The 13,826-nt window shown below is 38.0% G+C and overlaps 1 protein-coding gene across 3 annotated transcripts in view; it reads right to left on the bottom strand.

Moving 5' to 3' along the window:
• Positions 1–13,100, bottom strand: part of NLGN4X (neuroligin 4 X-linked) — a 662,825-nt gene extending 649,725 nt beyond the window's left edge. The window contains exon 1 of one of the 3 annotated variants that reach the window (XM_073616379.1): positions 12,651–13,100. The gene's annotated coding sequence lies outside the window, so the exon portion shown is untranslated. The remainder of the gene's footprint in view (positions 1–12,650) is intronic. The other 2 variants (XM_073616381.1, XM_073616383.1) reach the window with 2 other exon arrangements.
• Positions 13,101–13,826: the final 726 nt, after the last annotated feature.

Here is a 13,826-nt window from a genome sequence, read left to right as displayed (position 1 = left end):
TTTTAGAGGGGAGGGGAAGGTGCCAATAGAGAGGGAGAGATTGAAGATGTGAGTGAGGGAGCATAATATAGAAGAAGAGGGTGACTGTAGTAGATGTGAGGGAACAGGATCCAGGGGACAGGTGGTAAGGCGGGCTTCTGAGAAAACTTTGGAGACCTCTTCTCTAGTAGCTAGGTCAAAAGAGGAAAATGTTGAGAGTGGATTAGTACAGGGTATGTTAAGTGGGTTAGATGTATGTGCAGTGGAGATGTCCCCACGAATTACATCAATCTTGTTTTTGAAGGGATTGGCAATCTCGTGAGCAGTGAGCGAGTTACTGGGTGGAGATGGTCGTGGATAAAGTAAAGAGTTAAAAGTAGAAAAGAGACAATGGGGACTGGAGGACAGAGTAACCTACTTGGCAGCATGGAGGGAGGAATTGTATTTTAAGAAGACAGATTTATATTGGGTGAATGCATGCTGGGAGTTGGTTTTACACCACACTCGCCCCAGTGCTCGGCTATGTCTCTTAAGGTTTCTGGTGTTGTTGGTCTGCCAAGGTTGTAATAGTCAGGGCCTGACATTTTGTGTGGTGAGATGTGTAAGAGAGTCCAGTGAGGATGAAAGTGAATTGTTGTAGATAGAGGTGGCCAGGTCGAGGCAAGACAGGGATGAGATTTTTGTCATGGAGGTAGTCAGTTGCAGAATAGAAAAGAGAAGGAATAAAGTGGCGAAGGCTTCTGTGGGTAATTGTTTTCTGCTTGGTGGGACAGGTGGTTGGAGACAAGCATATTGTGAAACTAATGAGTTTGTGGTCAGAGAGAGGAAAGGGGGTGTTGATGAGGTTGTAGGGGGTGCAAAGATGAGAGAAAACAAGGTTGAGGGTATTACCATCAGAGTGAGTGGGGGACTGTGTCCATTGTGTAAGATCAAAGGATGAGGTTAAGTTGAAAAGCTGGGATGTGGCTGGGCTGCTAACATTGGTGGGGATGTTGAAATAACCAAGGATAATAGTGGGTATTGCAGAGGAGAGAAAGTAGGGTAGCCAGACAGAGAAGTCATCAAGGAAGTGTGACACTGGTCCCGGAGGCCGATAGATCACTGCAATCCTTAGAGAAATGGGAGAAAACAGTCAAATACAATGTGTCTCAAAAGAAGGGAAGGATAGAGAAGGAGGGATAGACAGGACTTAAAAGGTGCTCAGTGGGGATAGAAGTAAACCAACTCCACCTCTTTTCCATCCACTGGGTCTGGGTGAGTGAGTCCAGTGCAGGCCTCCGTGGGAGAGGGCTGCATGCGAGGCAGAATCTGTCTCTTGAAGCCATGTTTCTGTGATTGCAAGAACGTTAAGGGAGTGGGAGACAAAATGTCATGGACAGAAGTGAGCTAATTGCAGACAGAGCGGGCATTCCAGAAGGAACATGAGAAGGGGAGGGTGTTTTTTGTGAGCAGGGGAATCGAGGTAAGATTGAGAAAATTGTGGCTGATGCTGGGGGAGGGAGGGTGCTGGGTGTGGGGGTGAGATATTGAAGGACTGGGATTAGGGGAGATATCCCCGGAGGTTAGCAGAAGAAGGAAGGTGAGATAAGTAAGATGGGAGTGGAAGGTGTATGAGTGCACGTGCTTCCCTGTCTTTGTGTGTGGGTCAGCAGGTGGGTTAAGTATTAGCAGGAGGTGATGAGAGCAGTAGTAGGGAGAGGGTAGAAGTGATGGTGATATGTACAAGTTTTGGGGTGGAGAAGAGGGGAAAGGAAGGGGAAAGGAAGTGAGAAGTTGAAAGCAGAAAAAAATAGTATTATAAGGGGACATAATAAACGGTAGTGGGAATAGGATTCAGACTTGCAGGATGCCTTCCAAAGTGGTGGTTTGTGGTCAATCCAGAGTGAATCTTTTCTAATTCTGTTCTTTGTGATCTTTTCTTGCTGCTTTCGTTATCCTGCTTTTGTTAAACTGCTGTCTTCAACTGCTAATTACTCCTGCAGAAAATGACTCATAGCTGCAAAAATTACTCTGCCTAAACCCCCTGTCGCTGACTTCCCCCATATGCACAACTCAATTTATACAGAGATGATCAACTGAGGAAATCTTTCACAACCCAATTAGGCACAGATAAAGAACACATGAAATTGGGAGGGGGAATTGCCAGAGAGACACAGGCCATAGTCATAAAGATGAGTATCTCTTAGGTTCCAAAAGGAGGTGAGAATCCATCATTTAACAAGTGGCCAAGTTACAAATTAAAAACAAACATTTAGATGCATACCCCAGTTAAAGTAAAGTTTTGCAAAGCTGAGAAACAGTTTTGAATTGCTTGATAGAGTGTTGCATACCCCAGTTAAAGCAAAGGATATCAAGTGGAAATTCTATACTTACACTGCCTTCATTTAATGACGTAATAATAATTGTAGGCCTGGATTTATTTTACATTTTTTTTATATCTGCCTAGGGTTATATCAGCCTGCCTCAGCAGAATAATTAACTTAGGGATACCTTAAAATTAACGAATCATGGTATATCATTAGATAATAGACTTGATAGTCCCGTGATTGATAATACTATTTTATAATGAACAAAAGGACATCATGATTTGTTGGAATAGGTGAATTGTAATACAGTTGTGACTAATCACCATAAAGCTTGGTATTTTTAATTAACCTTGTTTTTTCTATTTTTCAGGGTTTGCAGTTTATGATACCTGACTATCTATTTTATATATCCATAAATATTTCTTTATTAATGATTTACTGTCATGCTTTAACTTAGATTGTAATTTTTTAAATAATCACACAGAACATACATTCTGAACTTAGACTGTGCGATAACTACAGACCTACATTCTTTTGCATAATAGTGAGAGGATATCAGTAATGCGCCTATAGAGGATGTAGAGGCTATATGTGTTGTTTCCAATCTTTTACATGGCGCCACCAATCAGACAACTAATCAATTTTGTATGAAAAAATATGTATTTATTATTCTTTTCTAGGGAGCCCGCAGAACATTAGACCTGTGATCAGCAGATCGTGAGTGCAATGTTAGGCTCCTGCAGACACCCGGCACAGCTTTCTGACAGTACCTCCAATATGGGCAGACAGTTACTGAAAAGCTTTAAGAATCACTGCACTATGAGGGCGGTCACCAACACAGTGGTGTTACAATACTGGTGTAGCATGTAACATGTTACTAAAGGTGAACTTATCCTTTAAGATTATAATTAAAGGAGAAGTACACCTTTCATAACATGTTACATGTTACACCCATATTCAGAGTGTAACATGTAACATGTTATAAAAGGACGGGCCCCACTCCCCAGTCTCCAGCTCTGACAGCTAGCAGGGATCTTCTCTACCAGTTAGCTGTCAAAATAAAAATAAAATCACGGCCGTGCGGGGACCCGCTTGGCCAGCCACATCACTCATTTACAGTGTTCTGTGAATGGAAAAGCCTTAAGCCTTAAGCCTAGTACACATGGGTCGAATGCCGGCTGACATTCGGCCCGTGTGTATGGCATCTGGTCCGACAGATGCTAGCTTCTGTTGGACGAGCATGCTGGAAAACCAGCAGCTGACCGGCTCCTGATTTGCGCTCTCAGCCAATGGTGTGCTAGTTGGAGTGTTCTGGTGGGGGGCCATTCCCCTTTCAAAACACAATAGCTCAGTGGGGGATATGACTGTACTAATATCCGATTGTTAGCACAATGGCTCTGACTGAAGCTGTCAGTTGAACAAAAAAAAAGGTAGTGTGTACTAGGCTTTAGCGGCAGTTGGCTTGTAGTTCTCAGTGAACTACCATGGCGCTGTAAGCAGCATGGTAGTTAACTGATTCTTCCTGCCAGAGTGTATTGGCTTGCCCATATGAGGTACTAACAAGCGGATAAACTGACACTTCTGCAGGAGTCCTGCATGGCATCAGCGATCTGCTGATCACTGGTCAAAAGCTTTACAAGCTCCTACAACAAAAAAATAAATAAATGCATATTTTTTACCTGCAAAAAAATGTGCATTTATTATTTTTTGTAAAAAGGTGAACTTATCCTTTCTGGTTATTTTTCAACCGATGACCATTAAAAATGTTTAATGCTAACAGTCTAGGAAAGTCTGTTTTGCCATTGAAATAATTGTGATTTAACCACCTCCAGTCCAGACTTATTTTGACATTTCTGTCATACATGTAAAAATCAGATTTTTTTGCTTGAAAATTACTTAGAACCCCCAAACATTATATATTCTTTTAAGTAGAACCCTGGAGAATAATTTTTTTGTTGTTGTGGTTGTTGTTGCAATGTTTTATATCTCGTGATATTTGCACAATGGTTTATCAAACACAAATTTTCAGAAAAAAAATTGTTTCATGTGTTTCACTGAACACAAACACAATATAATACCCATTTTTTTTGTAAAACATAAAAGTTGATGTTATGTCGAGTAAATATAGACACTTCACATTTCGTTCTTTAACCACCTCAATACATGGCACTTTTACCCCCTTCCTGCCTAAGCCATTTTTCAGCTTTCAGGGCTGTCAAACTTTGAATGACAATTGCGCAGTCATGCTATACTGTACCCAAATGAAATTGTTTTTTTCCCACAAATAGAGCTTTCTTTTGGTGGTATTTGATCACCTCTGCGGTTTTTATTTTTTGCGCTATAAACAAAAGAAGAGTGACAAGTTTGAAAAAAACACAATATTTTTTACTTTTTGCTATAATAAATATCCAGTTTTTTTTTTAAACAATTTTTTTCCTCAGTTTAGGCAGATATATATTCTTCTACATATTTTTGGTAAAAAAAAAACGCAATAAGCGTATATTGACTGGTTTGCGCAAAAGTTATAGCTTATACAAAATAGGGGATAGATTTATAGCATTTTAATTATTATTTTTTTTTACTAGTAATGGTGGCGATCTGCGATTTTTATTGTGACTGCGATATTGCCGCGGACATATCAGACACTTTTGAGACTATTTTGGGACCATTTACATTTATACAGCGATCCATGCTATAAAAATGCACTGATTACTGTATAAATGTGACTGGCAGGGAAGGGGTTAACACTAGGGGGTGATTGAGGGGTTAATTATGTTTCCTAGGGAGTGATTCTTACTGTAGGGGGCGGGGACTCACAAGGGAAGGAGACCGATCGGTGTTCCTTTGTACTGAGAACACACCATTGGTCTCCTCTCCCCTGACAGGATGTGGATCTGTGTGTTTACACGCACAGATCCACAGTCCTGCTCTGTTACCGGGCACTCGCGGGTGCCCGGCAGACATTGCGGCCCGCCGGGCATGCGCATCAGGTCCCCAGTGACGTGGCGCGCGCAAGTCCCGCCAGTGGCGCGTGCTATCATATGACAGCCGGCGGACGGCAATCGGTTAAAATTGGATATGCCTGTGGTGCCAAACTATAGTACTTAAAATCTCCATAGGTGACGCTTTAAAAACCTTTACAGGTTACCAGTTTAGATTTACACAGGTCTGGTGAAGAATTATTGCTCTTGCTTCAACATGTGTAGTATGATCACCATTTGCATATGCCTGTGGGACCTATCATGAGATGTTATTATTTATTTTATTATTAACACATTCACATTAACACACGTTATTATTAACACATTCCTTGTGATAGCATGGGATGTGACAGGTCCTCTTTATGATCAAACTGAAATCAATATGATCAGATACTTTCACAAGCCAGTAACGGCTTGTTTCCAAGAGACTTAAACCAGAAGGGCTGAAATCCTTATCACTTCCTATTTCTGACATCACACAGTGCGAAGAACAACATAAGTACCTCTTACTGTGTCCCAGAAAGTTAATGAAGCTGGTTCCATCCCTACCAGATTTCCTGATCAGACAGGGTAGCCCGGTAATGTTGGCAGGAGATGGGACCCCCTTCCGCCACCTGTAAAAATGATCCAGCTCTATAGCTGCTTAGATCACTTTTACATAAACTACCAAGATCATGGTTGTAGCCTTTACCATGATCCTGGTAAGCCCACTTCAACCTTAGGCCATTTATATACAGGTACGGCCCAAGGACTGAATGTGATTGAAATTAATATGTCAGCATTTGATTATCTATACAGAACTACACTCCTGCTAAAAAAAAAAACATATTTTATTTCTTGTGGCCTTTTTGTTAAAACATTGCCTCTTTATTGCAAATTCTTTAATCTGTTGTTTAAAATTAACATATCAGGTTTGAAGTACCAGAGCTGCTCTTCCTTCTTTAAAAGGTATTTGCTGCAGGGATGCCATCCTTATCTTTTCTTCACTGCTTGGTGAGTCACTGACCAAGGACAAGAAAGCACTGTATGTATCAGGTGTTGGGATACACATTCTTCTCCTTTCATAACCCACTAAACAGTGAAGTATAAGGGACGATGACTGTCCTGAAGAATGCAACTTCACAAAAGTCAGCAGCTCCCACGTTTCAACCAAACTGGTTAATTTTAAAAGTCAGTTTTTTTGTGGTTTGTATGGGAACACTTTTTAGATTTTTCTGATTTTTCTCCATAGCCCTACAGATTATAATAAAATACTAAAAACATTCAGGGACCCTATATATTTAAAACACAGTTAAGGAATGCATACTGAGACTATGCTGCTATTGTTGACCTCTATTTTAATGTATCAATCGATCAGATGTCCCTTGATTCAATACACTACACCCAAAACAAACATACAGGTTGTGAATGCCATAGTGATCATAGAACTCTAAGTCAGGGATTTCAAAAGTTCTGAAGACATTGGATTACCATGGTATTATTTTTTTTTTCTTCAGTTTTAATATATAGAACACTTAGGGTTGATTGTGCAAGCAAAAAAGCATTTTATTTCCTTATATGTAATTGAGTTTTCTTAGCAGGGCGATGTGTCACCACATTCACTAAGCTCTGGGGAATTTTTTTTTTTTTTGCTAAGTGCAACTTCCCTTTCAAATTGAACAGTATATTTATTGTTAGAATAAATTTGTCATGTTACATATTTATGAAAGCTTTATTATGACTATTTTACATACGCTTTATTATTAATCATCTGGCATGTCGGTGTTTGGATTTTTTTTTTTATAGTAATGGGCTACTAAACATTAGATTGCAATGATTAAGTAATGGGAATCACAGACAAGATTGTTGTCATTTAGATCTTGGAAACAGTGATAAAGCAAACAGAATGAGAACTATTAAAAGGTGACAGAGTTGAGTACATAACCCTGTCAAATATAGGGATCGAAATGGCTCAGAGCATAAATGCTTTACAAACACTGCTTGAGTGCACCTGAGCTGAACTGTGACAGAGAAGTGCTGCTGTTTGAAATGAGAGCTCTATATTGATCTACGTATGTGGCATATTGCCAGCTGCAAGCTTGCAGCTAGCCTTTTATTAGGAGGCTTCTTATAGGATATTTAGACTGGGAACTTACAGCAACAAGTCTTTTTTTAATCAGCTTAATTCTGAAAATGACAGACCAATATGTTTCTTGGCAGCCTGCAGGACTGAATTGTCTTCCTCTTGTTTCCAGGTGACTGTGTCACTATGAATGACTACGTAACATGAAAGGCAGATTGTTCTTCTAGAAGAGCCGAGGGGGTTATATTGGGAATCTGTCAAAAACAGGAGCTTGACTACTCTGTTAAGTATGCAGAATTTACCCAGTCAATTAGTACACCATTGAACTATAAAAATGTTTCCTCATAAGGCTTGTGTTAAATGTTTGCAATTACCTACCCTCAATTAAACCCAACCACTCTACAATTCTGAGAGACACAGATTATACCCCTGCTGCCATGAACAAGCATCAACCCCTAATTAAGTTTAGTGATACAAAACATAGATACTAAGAGTGATTGATTTTTTTTTTTTTGCTAAAGCATATTTTTATATTGTTTTCAAAAAATGAATTTGGATATAAATATACAAATAGTATTTGCACTAGACTAATATAAATAGAATTGAAGCTTTGATGGGGCTTTGAAATCAGCAATATAGATCCAAGAACTGAAGAAACACTGGTGAAAGAAACATGCTCTGGTTGGCTGCTAATGGTTACTACACTTTGTATAGCATTTTTGCTGTTTGCATTATCTTATAAAAAAAAACACCAACATAGTTTTTACAAGGCTTCTGAATGCCCCAATTATATGACATTATGGAATAAAATATGGCAGCAATATATCATACACACACTATAGACACTAAAATGCATTAAAGCAAAACTCCAGCAATATATATATATATATATATATATATATATATATATATATATATATATATATATATATATATATATATATATATAAAATAAAGCCTAAATGTGCTGTAAAATGCACTTTCAATCCAGAGATTCCCTCTACAGTACTTTTTTTCTGACAATGTATGTCCCCATTCCAATGGCCAGCATCTTTAAACCCACTTCCTCTGAGTTTGGGTCATCCTAGACCCACCTCAACTTGTGACTGAACAGTAAAAGGAGATCTCATCTCTCTATACTTCTGCATTATCCTCCTATCGGCATGCATTTTGTATGTAAATTAAGTGATTGACTCCCTGTACTGCTTCTTTTTCTCACACTCCAGCCCATCTATACAGGGACTGTAAGAGGCTGATACAAGGTCAAATGCAGATAGCTGCACAGCTTGAATTTAAAAAATACATTTGAAGATATATTAATAATTATGGAGCTGTGTTAATGTGTGTATTTTATGTCTGTCTAGAATTCAGCTTTAAGGTTATTAAAAAAAAAACATATTCAACAACAGAGTAAGTAGCTCAGCAACCATATGTCAAGCCAAATAAAATAATAAAAAGAGACCGCAGAGTGGTTTCTAAGGGTAAAGTATATCATTTCTCATTCATATATTATAGACAATTAAACTGAACACAAACAAAGTAATGAATTATTATTTAAAATGATTTGTTTTGGCATACATTGATTGGATTGTTGTAATTTTATACAGGAAGCTTTAAATGTCAAAGAACTCCTGACAAGCAATTGCTAAACTATAGGCCATCATGTGAGCAAATGGACTCAAAATATTTTTATAAGGACTGCAACAAATACAAGTAAAGACATATACGGAAGCCAAAGTGTAAACATTTTTTTGGGGCCCTGGGTCTGAAAGTTACAGGATATCCTAAGAGGTCTACATGGTTAGTTTACACCTTACAAAGCACTTAAACCTCTTGTTGGTAATCTATTCATCTAAAATGTATCAATATGGTAATGATCCAACTGCCAACAAAAGGTTAAACTGCTCAACAGCGTAAGCATTACCAATGTAACTCATTCTGAGATCTGTACTACGCTAGAAAAATATCTACTACTGTGTTACCTACAGCAACTACTCAGATTCTATGTCTTTTTATAAAGTAGGTTGTAGAATAAAAGCAAAAACTTAATTGAACGCCAAGGAAAAAGCTGTAGGAATCATAAATTACACAAACTGTTACTATTGCAGAACTGAGGTTACCCTATAAACATTTTATACCTTATATTAAAAAGAAAATCTAGACACATATGTGTATTTCAGTATACTGCAAGTAATTTACTTTTTAAATTAATGTATGATAAAATCTACAAATGACCTTGACACATTCATGATAATAGTATATTGTTCTGTATGCTAAATCCATGTAAATTGTATGGAATACAATATGCAAAATAGTAACAATAACACACACACGCATGCACAGTCACACACGCAGGTACACACGCACACACTGCTACAGTGAGTTCTACAGAAAGACACTTACATGTATTTGTTCCCCAGTGCATACTGATGCCCTATTCAAACATACAGATAAATAGTGTATTTCAAATATCTTTGGCAATTATTCATTGACTTCCATTTGCATTTCTTGTAAGATTGATGTCCTGAACTTTAAGACTAATGGGAAATCCTCTGAAACTGTGTTGGGAATAGCTGTCAATAATTTCATTGCAATAACATAATACCCTAGAATCTGAGGAACAGATTTCTAATTAGCAAAGTCAACACCTAATCATTCAGGAGGTGGCTGGATGTTCTATGCAAGGGTAGACAAAAATTTGTAAGTACTTTAGAAATATATTTGATAATAAATCTTTAAACAGGACTGTAATCTAAAAGAACTGAGGTTTTTGTTTTTTTTTTGTTTTTTTTGTTTTTGTTAATATAAATTTAGCATGGTGTTCTATGGCAGTCAGACAAATATAGATTAGAAATTCTGGTTAGCCTGTAAATGGTAACTGTGTTCCAGCTTTCCAATACACTTCCACCACTAGATTGACTGTGCTGGCTTTAAATATGTGACTCATAGGGCCTCGACTGAGTAATGGATGTCATGAAACAGGTATTGGACTTTACATATATAATAAATGGCTCTCTGTGAGACCTTTTACTGTATATACATCTAACTACATCTTTCAGATAAGTGACCACTACAGAGAATGTTGAAAATGAAGTGTACACACTACCACCTTGTGGATTAATCTTAACAGGACAGATGTTGTTCCTTGTAGCTATAAAAGATCCTGTTTCAGTATTTATTATGATCTAAAGATGGTCAGAAGAGCTAGTCAATATCAATAACAATTTTTTTAATGTTTACATTTTTTAAATCGTATTTGATTTAATAATCTGATTATTTTTTACAGCTAATGAAGAGTTATATCATTAATGATCCCACTCTTTCCAGTCATTTTACTTTACATTTCTTAGGAAATATACATGGATTGTTCCAAAAGCATTATTCCTGTCACTAACTGATCTCACTATGTTAATTTACCTTAAACATTAATGATAGGCAAATCTACAGAGAACCTGAGAGCAAAATGTACTTTATAAAGGTCCAGCACGGATTGACCTCTGTTGAAGATCGTTTATTGTCACAATACGTGACAAATCCTAGCAGAGAGGGTTGAGTAATGTCACATTTCACAGTGGGCGGTCGATTAATGTCAGTGAAGCCCATGATTTAGCTACATACAAACACCCGTCAATTGCCATTTCATGATTCAGAAGGTCCATATGCCATGGGATTTCATGATAGGTTGCTGCAATGATCACTTGTGGAAGCAAGTAGACAAACATCAATGTTAACTAATGTTTAAAAGCTCAAATCTTCAAATCATTGGTAAGAAGACCATAAGCAGTATCCTTTTCTTTGTTGAGTTCATTTAATATCGGCAAGTGATAAGGATCAATACAGCCATAGCTGACTTCAGGCAAGTACACAGAAAACTGCTTATGTGTCTTAAAAGGTATCCAGTACAAAAGGCACAATGCTACAGATAAGACAAAATAGTGCATCAAACTAGTCCATGCTGCATTATAGAAACAGTGTATCTTCTGAAATTCCATACAATGAAGCTTCATTAAGCTTTTGTTGCTCCTTTGTTGGAAAAAAGAAAGAGAAAAAAATCCCAAAAAGGGAAAAAAGGGAAAAAAAAATTAAAAAATGCATCCTTTTTGCACTATATATGTTATTCAAGCCAAATTATATCGTCCTGCTGTAGTTGTCCAGATAAAGGATCTAAGGCTGGCTAGTCAATAGCTACTTTCTAGATACCACTGCATGAAAGGCAGCAGGGGACCTCAAAGTCTCCTTTTCTTCTCGGTGTCATGCAATGCAAGCTAATGTCTGCAAGATCAGATCAACCATGCAGCTTAAAATAAGGTGGGGTGGGGGGGGTGGGTACTGAACCCGTCATTTATGGGGGTGTGGTATCTAAGAGGTAGGCAATAATCAAGTTATGAAGAAGAATTGCAATCACAGTATTTAAGTGGTGGGGGGTCTAAAAACCTCTGATGCACCATTGGGGGGCTGGGCATACTTTTGGAGGGATCATTTTGCTTTCCATCTTTTTTTTTTTTTTTTAAACTTCTTTTTCTAGTAGCAATGACAGACTCAGGTTGTAAAGCACGTTCTGTTCCAATATGCATTACACATTCAGAATGGCAAGCAATGTGTTGCAATATGCAAGGTGCAGTCTAGCAATAAAATCATCACCACAGATTCTATATCCAAGCTTATGAGTGCAAACTGCACAATACCCTTTAAAAATATCACATCTCGCTTCCTAACAACGCTGTATTAAGGATTAAAGCCACCTAAAGCCCTAAATACTGAAGATGAACTACAATACCACTATGGCAATGAAAAAAAAAAAAAAAAAAAAAAAGAAGCTCTGGCACTGCAACATCCAAGCCAAAGTGTATCAAATGATCAGATAGAGTATCTCTGCTGTAACAGGATATAGCAACAATAATCCTTGTTTCCTTTGGTTAACCAACATGACAAACGGGCTTCCCCACAGATATCACACAGCAGTGATTTTTTTTTTTTTGTTAGGATTGCAGGATGAAATGTATTTTTTTTTTATAGGTCTGATCTGCTACTTTGTAAACACCACACACACACACACACACACACACACACACACAAAACCATGGTCCTTTTCAAACTGGCGACTGCAGCAAAATGACCATTACTGCCTAAGACACATATATTGGTCTCTGAATAGGACACTGTTTAGAGCACAAGGGGGGAAAAAAGAAAAGTATTGACTCGCAGCCATAGGGGAAAAGTAGTCGCAAATAAAGGACTGCAGTTTAGCCTGATCATTCTTTGCAAGCATAGTTAGCTTAACTAGCACACACAATGCATTTTAAAGTCTGCTAAGCATCTTACCTTGACAAAGCATAGAGAGAGAGAGAGAGAGAGGGAGAGAGATTATGCACAACAGTGTATTCTGCTCAGCCAAATCCTGCAAAATGGAAATCCTTAATCGAACTGCTTGATGCAAAGCAGGCTCCTTTTACATCTGCAAATACACAGAGATATTTGTTGAAATCCAGGGAGGTCTTGCAGTCCAAAGGAATGTAACAGCCAGAAAACAAAGGGTTGTCTTGATGGCAGGGGGGAAGCAAGTGCTGTATAGTCGTTCAGCATGAAAATTCATTACAATCAGCTTGAGCAGAGGAGGTTTGGAGAGTAAAGAGCTCCGATTGCCTATGCAGAGACAGAGAGAGAGAGCCCGATCTGCAAGGAAAAGAGAAGCTGAGGAGGGAGAGAGGACCAGGCTGTACCAGTCGTTCTCCTTCAGCTATTGGAGCAAACTGAATGAAATTTACAAAGCCAGCAGCCAATAGATTGCTGCAGTCTGCAACATCACTACAGAAACCATATCTACATCTACAACCTATTGCAAAGAGCAGCTAATTCTAGTGCAATTCAAATGGAATAGAATCATCAAGGTTGTTTGCTTGTCTGAAGAGATAGAGTGTATTATATTGTGAAGGGGGGAGCCATGTAAATATGTTAGTAAACAGCTAAAGGACTCTCAAATTGGTTCATTAATTATCCAGGGAATATTAATACAAATGATATAAGTATAATAACTATATAGACATATTCAATGTTGTTGGTGGTTTTGTTGTAGCTATGTAAGCATAAAAAACATTGGAAATCAGGAAGATGTCTGTTTTATAATTAGGTCTGTATTAGTTGTATGCTACTATGTTCTGTGTGGGTTTTTACCCTGGCGCCTTGCCCATGATAAGGCTTCCTAAAATGTACCAGCGTTCAATTTGACAGTTTAACCCAGATTACAAGCACAAAAATAACACTGTCTGCCTTTGTCTAAAGCCTAAAAAGAAAATAAGAATAGAAACTAAAGGAAATAAAAACAGCTTAAGCTTTTATTTTTTTATGTTTTTTTTCTATTAAACCCTATTGCATTTAAAGGGGTTGTAAACCCTCAGGGTTTTTCACCTTAATGCATTCTAGGCATTAAGGTAAAAAACCTTCTGTGACTTAGCAGCCCCCCAGAGCCCCCCTTTTACTTACCTGAACCTGGTCTTTCCC

This window comes from Aquarana catesbeiana, linkage group LG02 (genome assembly GCF_042186555.1).
Source record: "Aquarana catesbeiana isolate 2022-GZ linkage group LG02, ASM4218655v1, whole genome shotgun sequence".
NCBI classification, from domain to species: domain Eukaryota; kingdom Metazoa; phylum Chordata; class Amphibia; order Anura; family Ranidae; genus Aquarana; species Aquarana catesbeiana.
The sequence above is the reverse complement of the archived record's forward strand: the minus strand, read 5'-3'. Positions and strand labels throughout refer to the sequence as shown.